Here is an 8,411-nt window from a genome sequence, read left to right as displayed (position 1 = left end):
TGATGTTAGGTTAGTGGAAACAGGGCATGACTGAAACATATCCTTGAAGGATCTGGATCTATCTTTTTTCCATTATGAGTTCCAAGGAGTTCATGTCATACTTAACTCACAGCTGCGCCTCTACCATAAGCCTTGATTGGTTTCGGCCTACAGGTCCGACAGCACAGAACCAAGTAAAACGGGTGTGTCTCAGTCGGGACAGGCTAAGTCACACCGCAAGGACACGGTCCCCAGACCTCAGAGGCTTCTACGACACAGGGTTATTTCTTGTTCATCTCCAGCTGAGGTCATCTGGGCACTCCGCTCTGGGTCCCCTCGCTCTGGAAGTAAAGTTGCTGTGGCAAAGGGAGAGGGCACACGGGAAATGCACACTGGCTGCGCTCTTACTGCCTCCACGCAGGTGTGCCCGTCACCTCTGCTCCATCCCACCAGCTGAAGCAAGTCACATGACCATACCTAACTTCAAGGGTGAAAATTGACCACAGGGCCTGGAACCAAAAATGCCCGGGGAACTGCACTCATGACTACCACAGGGATCTTACAGTTTACAAAGCATCTGTCACCAGTGACTACCCAACTTCATTCTCACCATAACCAAGACAGCAATTAATTAGGCATCAATTATAAGGCATCAACAAAACACCAAAAACAAGACAAAACTGGCAAAAATGCAGTCCTTAACAGTTTGGACAACTCTGCCCGCTGCTCGGAGCGCCTGGAGTCTATGGAATAGGAAGTGTGAGCAGACTCAGCTTATCATCTGAAGAGTTGCCTGCCTCTTCAAGTCTGTGCGTCGTCTATAACAAGTGGGATTCTCTCTTGATAGGGATTTTCTGTAAAAAATCTGAATGAAGGCCAACTGAATCAATTCTCAGCTTAAAAATTAGGATCTTCCAATACTGAAGGGGACAATGGCCATTCCCCCCAATCCCTTGAAATAGCCCAACATGCATAACATCTCCCCTACCTGGGGAGATTTAATTTGAATTATATAGTGATTTTCATCTTAAGGAGTCTGATCCTTGGGTGAAAGACAAGACTGCTTTATCCCTCTCTAAAGGAGGGAATGAAAAGAGGCTCAGCAACCAAGTAACTAGGACAGTGAGCAAGGAAGCAGCTCAGGATCCCCATCTCCTCATGTCAGGCTTCAGGGGGAAAGAAAATAAATAGAGATGGTTTATCAACCCCACTTAATTATGCCAATATAACCCAAGTGAGATTTGCTAAAGGACAGGAAATCGGCTGGCCCAAGTATGTTAATATGTCAGGGAGAGTTTACTAAACTTTCACTCATCTGATTCCATCAATTAATATTTATCTTTTCTACATCTGTACAAATAATTCATTAGGCAGCACAGTGAAGGGACCTCAATCCTTTCTCTTGATTAAAGATGAAGGAGTGGTCAACTTCCACATCCAACAATTCTAGAGACCGATAACCTGAAAGCTTCCTACAACAAAATACTGGAAATGTGGAAGAAAATAAACATAACAAGAGATTTTATTTATTTACTTAAGTAGGCTCCATGCCCAGTGTGGAGCCCAGTGCGGAACCTGAATTCAACACCTGAGCTGAGACGAAGAGCTGGACCAGAGATCAAGAGTTGGGCGCTGGACTGACTGAGCCCCACCAGGCGCCTCTCACAGGATGTTTTAAAATGCACAGCTGGGCCTATTAGGAAATAGGGGAAATCTCTGGTGTGGAGATGGGAGGAAAGGACTGAAGATGATGCTGTGGCTGGGTACACCCTGACATTTGCTAAACTTGGCAAGATAACAAGAGGGAGGGAGCTAGGAATGGACACATTGCTCAACTTCTACATAAAGGAAGCCTGAGCCTTAGAGACCACGGCCCGAGTGGCACAGAGATATGACAACGAAGGTCCACTTCACACTGGCTTGGAGGGGGGTGAGGTGGATTATGGGGAGAACATGGCTGGAGAGACAGTCAATGGGGCTTTGGGGTCTGCTCCCCTCACCCTTCACCTCCATCACCAAAGTTTAAAACCCAGCTTTCACTAGTCCTAGACCTTGGGCAAGTTACATTAACTTCACAGGGCTTCATTTTCCTTGGCTAGGCTGTCGTGAAAAATGGATGTAAATTTAGTGCATGTTCAGTGCTTAACTAGCACAGGACCTATACGTGAAAGTTGTGTTCAAAACATGGTAAGGCAAATCCAACTGTATGTGAAATGTTTTTCTTCCAGAGTTCAACACATTTTTCTTTAAGGAAGTCAAGAAATGGTATGCATTACCCGAAAATTCAATGAAAAATGAAACAAACTTGATCTTTACTTACAAAGGGCCAAGATCTTATAGCCATATGAGATCCTAATCAAATGATTTGGAAGAAACAATTGTATGAAATTAGCAAAGGTTTAAAACTTACTCCATGGTTAAATCACTAAAATAATGCACACACACAAGTTTTGATAACTATTATCCACATTCCCTTAATGCCACCGGCATAATTCAAAAGCCATTTTTGTTTATTTGAGGAAAGCAGGAAATCATGTGCAATTAAAAGCCACCATGTCTGCAACTGCATCTGAGGGGAAATGCCCTGACTTGGAATGCAGAGACGAAATAACAAACTGAATGACCTTGAAGAGAATTTGGTTATCTCGGGGCCTTGGTTTTCTTTGAAAATGAGGGTTTAAAATCAAGGACTTCTGAGGCCCCTTCCAGCACTTTCTTTGATTCTATGACAGCTGTTGCAATTGCAACAGAAACTAACTACCCATTTGGCCTTCCCATTCCACAGAAACAAAACACAGTATCATTTTAAGAGTCAAAGAGTCAAATTCTTGATTTGAATTTTAAAGTGCTACATGACTGCTAAGGTTAAAACTCCTCTTTCAGAAATCGAAAAGGTTGAATCATCAGAGGATAAAACCCATCACCAATGCAAACCAAAGTGGATTTTCAACCTAGTAGAAAATTTGAATTGACAAAGCATGCAAAAATTAGCTCAAATAGCTGCAGCCTTGCTCTATGAGTATTCAGGCAAATGCTTAGTGGTTTAAGTGTTTATTGTTTATGCTGCAGGAAGCAATGAGGCTGGAAGCGTGAATGTGATATGCCCAGAAACTAGAATCTTCACTCAACAGGGAAGGAGTCTTCTTCAAGGAAAAAATAACACAACTAAAAAATGACAAATTCTTAATCAGAATTGTTTAATTTTTTCCACAAAGGATGGGGGGTGGCAGGGAAGGGGTGATGCGTGGGGGTAAATCACCAACTGTCAGTCATTGTTTGCAAATTTCCAATTTCTTACAGTCACTGGATTTACATACATTTGTTGGTGATGTTTCCTTCTCCGTGTACACAGTGAAAGACATTGTCCAAAATAAATTTTGATATAAAGTGGAACTTAGAAAGAAAAATCACTTAAGAAATCAAATCTTATATAATAGAAATACTTTAAACCACAGCATTCACACATTTGACTGTGGATCCCAAATGCTTATCTAAACAGAGGCAACGCAATTAAACTGCCTTCACTCAAAATGGTGTCAGAAGGCAACTACCCTATTTACTAGCCCCTGATAAGTTATGACAACACTATTTCATAGCCTGTCACTGTATTGCTTTTAACCCCCCGGCTCTAGGATTCAGGATTTCCTCAACACTAAGGACTTATCTCAAATATTTTAGTGCAGAACAGTAAGAAAAAAAAATCCGGGTGGCAATGCCATATTCAGAAACCAGATAATGACTTGGAAGTAAAAGAGGGATGGGCTCTGGAAGTGATGAACTGCCACTTACTTGTTTCCCTAGGCTTTAAATTTTTGAATCAAGAGTGAAACTTTGAACACTAACTTAAAAAGATAAATCTAGTAGGCCTAAAGATTGGGTGGGAAATCCTATAAGCCATGAAAAACTTTTAGGTCATTATTAGTCTTTGTATTATCCAGATCTAACTTAGTAATAATAAACATGAACATATGATTGATGGAGTTTATATTTGCTAGCCAGATAAGTTTGGCAAAAATGCCTAACATTCCCTTTCATAAAGTAAATGAATTTTGAAAAAGTAATTCTCTAGATCTACCTACACAAAAGCTATCAGTATTAAAAGCGCTCAGTATTACTTTTTAATACGGAATATGTAACAAACGAAGTTCCTTATTTATGCCATTTTTTATTTTCCCCCTCTTATGAGACTGAAAAAAATGCTACAGAAGAAAAATAACCGTTAAATGCCAAATAGTTCAAAACTCTTCTGAAGTCTGAACACCTGGCTCTCCTGTCTGCCTACTGGTGCCAAAACCCTTGTCATGAGACTAAAAAGAAAGATCCAAATGAGTACGGCCTTCCCCTGGAAACTTAAACTAGATGTTTAGAGAGTGCATGATGCCAAGTTCATCTTGTAGACCAATACTTCTTCGGTCATTTATCTGTAATCAAGTAACGACTTCAAAAGACTAAAGTACAATTTTTAAAACCCTGTGAACAGACACTAGACTCTGCCAATTTGTAATACAATACAGGGCAGCTCTGGTGGCTCAGTGGTTTAGCGCCGCCTTGAGCCCAGGGCATGATCCTGGAGACCCTGGATCAAGTCCCACATCAGGCTCCCTGCATGAAGCCTGCTTCTCCCTCTGCCTGTGTCTCTCTGTGTGTCTCTCATGAATAAATAAATAAAATTAAAAAAAAAAAAAACAATACAAATTACCCATAACAAACTTGTGATTCTTTTCAATACATTCTTTCTTTCGAATACTTCCTGCAAGCATCCCCTAGGATGTAATCAGGGAAGGAAAACATTCAGGTTACTCAGATCTGCTTGTCTCAGTCACAGCAGTATTGATGTTTATACAGGGCAATCTCTTTCCAAGTGACTTTAAAAACAAGACCGATCTCTGGAAGGAGGTCACAATAACTATTCCAAGTACTAGGTAAAGGATGGACCCACAAAGTACCTATTTAAATCCTATTTTTAACAGTGGAATAGGAAAACCTGTCAATTATGGGCATCCACAGGACCAAATGCTATATATTATTTTATTTAGTGAACCAAACCCTTTGGGCAAGGTATTATAATCAAGCCTCTGCTTACAAATGAGGAAGCAGGCTAGGTAAATCACAAATCTACAACCTTACTGCCAGATAAGGGCAGAGGAAGGTTTGAAACCTATTGACTAGAAAAAGAAGAAAAAATAAAATGTGATTGGTCTGTTTACAAAATTTGTTACATCACATTCTTGCCCCAGTCCATTGCATACCTTTTAACAATCTGGTTTTTAGCCTAATGGGAAAAAAAAAAAACTAGTAGGGAGTCGTAAGTTCTACTACTACCATTAAGAAAGGAACATACAGGGAAACCTGGGTGGCTCAGGGGTTGAGCGTCTGCCTTCCGCTCAGGGTGTGATCTCTCAGGGTCCTGGGACTGAGTCCTGCATCAGGCTCCCTGCATGGAGTCTGCTTCTCCCTCAGCCTGTGTCTCTCATGAATAAATAAATATTTTTAAATAAATTTAAAAAACCCACACACATAAGAAAGCAAACATGAAAGCCACAACAGTTTTAAGTATGTGCTGAAAAGTGATTGCATACCAGGCCTAGGGTTAGATACTAAGGACACAGAGACGTGCAACATAGCTCTAGCCCTTAAGGAACTCACAGCCTAGCAGAGAAAAACAGCCCCAAATACTCAAACTCAAAGTATAGAAATTGGAAAGATGATCCATCCTCACAATGGCTCCAAGTCATGGGGAACAGCAGTTTAGTATGAATAAAAGCAGGAGGAAATAACATGATTCGCTTTGGTTTGGAAATATTTCTAATCCCAAAACTCAACAAGTGACTTCTGGATTATTTTCAGACTTCACTTCAGATTATGTTCCCTGATCCATTCTAAAAACACAATCAAGAAACGGTTGCACTGAAAATCCACACTACAATAAACAAGTCGGTCACCAACTACAAGTATCCTCCTCAGACCCTTATAGTACCACTTAAGGAAGACGAGGGATAAAGTTCCCTTTCCATTTCTCACCAACATTAAGCAAAAATGGAAAACTACCCACCTTGGTTACAAACGTGCCTAATACATGATATGGATAATGCTCTAAACTTATGATTCATAAGCATCACAATCTTTAAGACCATGCAGCCAATCAAGGACTCCCGACGAGGCTTTATATATCTTAGCTCCCCAAACTATACAGCTTGGGGAAAACACTTTTAGTCCAGGGGGCTCAGGCAACATGAGGAATAGCCAGTCCTGCTGCTAAGTGGCCACGTGACCTTGGTCCTCGGTTCGCCCCTCACTGCCTTCCAAAAAAGGAAATAATGAAATATACTGCAGAGCTATAAGGTTCAGTTCTGATTAAAGGACTCTGAAGATTTTCTAGGAAGCATTTTTAAAAGTTGCTATTGATTGCTTTTCCTTTCCTCCACCAGGCCCCATTATTTCTACTGCCTTTAGTTCTTGATGAAAACATGACCAAAACTATCCAAGAGCCATCAATTGGTGTCAAAGTCCTCCATACCAGACAATACTTATATACTTCTCCATACTAATAAAACAAAAAAGGGGAAATGTATTCTTACCCAACAAATAAAATTATCTCGTACCAAAACTGACATGAGATCCTGATCATAACACTACTTGAAGGAGACAACTCTAATGTAGTTGGCCATTGCTTTCAGTACAAAGTCCTAGGTTTCTCTAAGGTAACTAAATGTCTCCAGAAGGCAAGTGCAGAAAGACATTCAAAGCTTAAAAAAATACCTTTAACAATCATCAGTCCAGCCCCTCTTAAATGTAAAAAGGTACATAATAAAACAATTAAATATATTAATTATAGAAAATTTCATTACTATAATTAATCTTGGTTATGAGTGATTACACAAAACAGCCCAATATAAAGCTTTAACAATTTTTAAGTTATTTTACAAAATAGTCCTGTGTGTTTTTGTACCAGGGAGAACTGAGACTGTACAACTAAGGAGCAAATATAATAAAGCAGTGTCACAATACACTATCCCGATTCAGAGATGAAATTCTAATCATTTGATACAATTTACTGCATGAGTTTATCATTCATAAAAACTGTGTTTCCCTTTTAAAGAAGAATGTCAGCAACTAGTAAGTAAATCTTCCCTATGAATCAAAGACTAGGTTCTTTGAGAAGACACTACATAGAACTAGTAATATAAAGCTGAAATACTCCCTATCATCTAACCTTAGTAATTCCACTTCTTTATATAATCTAAAATAAAACACATACCTCTGTAAGCATTAAATTTTCATTCATTAAGGGTTTTAAAATAAGTCACTCCCTGAAATTGAGAGCATGCCTCATTTCACTCTGACCAGGTCTCAGATTTGCCTGGGACAAAATTTCAATTGCTTAACAATTCATAAGAAAAACAAACATGGGGATGCCTGGGTGGCTCAGTGGTTGAGTGTCTGCTCAGGTCCTGATCCTGGAGTCCCGGGGTCGAGTCCCACATCGGGCTCCTTGCAAGGAGCCTGCTTCTCCCTCTGCCTGTGTCTCTGTCTCTCATGAATATTTTTTTTAAATCTTAAAAAAACAAAACAAAAAAACCCAAAAACGTATGAGCTGAAATGAATCTAATTCTTAGCAAGGATATTACGACTAGTACTGTGTATAGAATGTTCACCAATGCTACTAACCAAACATCACAGAGAAGCACAAGGCATGAGGAAAATTCACGGATACTAGATGAATATATAGGGACAGCTATCAAGGATTCATTTTGTTTTTTTCAAGATTTGAGAGACAAAGAGAGCGTGCGTGTGCGCGCAGATGCACATGAAGGGCGCATGAGCAGGAGGAAAAGAGAGAAAGGAAGAATCCCAAGCAGGTGCCATGCTCAGGAAGACGACTAGCAAGAAACCCGACTCAAGGCTCAATCTCATGACCCTCGGCTCATGACCTGATGCCGAATTCAAGACGGATGCTTAACCAACTGAGCCCTGCAGCAGGCTCCCATCAACCATTCTAATGGCAAGATCTTAAACACTTGACCACTCTTCTCCAGGCCTTTGTTCCCACACTGCAGCAGTGCAGCCTTCTCCCTGTTTTTTACTCCCAGGGTAGAGACCACAGAGGAGGAGCCTGAGAAGTCAAATTCACACAATATACCTGTCCCTCAGGCCTGAACTTGATCCCCTGCACTCTCCACAAAAGGTCATTTGAACTGAGGCCCCTTGGCAGACCTAATCTAAGGAAATCTCTTCCTCATTTCCAAGGCTAACGTGAATCACCAACCTTGGCTTCAACCCCAGTCTCTTAAAACATTAGTTGAAATTTTGACTAAAAACATGTTAACGTGGTCCCTTTCTTTAAAAAAGTATCCCCTCTCCTTGATCCTAACCATGCAACTTCTTGTAAAAGGTAAACTGCGAAGTATTTTCTACTTCAAAACCCTCTCAAC

Source organism: Canis lupus, chromosome 2 (genome assembly GCF_048164855.1).
Source record: "Canis lupus baileyi chromosome 2, mCanLup2.hap1, whole genome shotgun sequence".
Taxonomy (NCBI): domain Eukaryota; kingdom Metazoa; phylum Chordata; class Mammalia; order Carnivora; family Canidae; genus Canis; species Canis lupus.
This window is presented reverse-complemented; position numbering follows the sequence as displayed.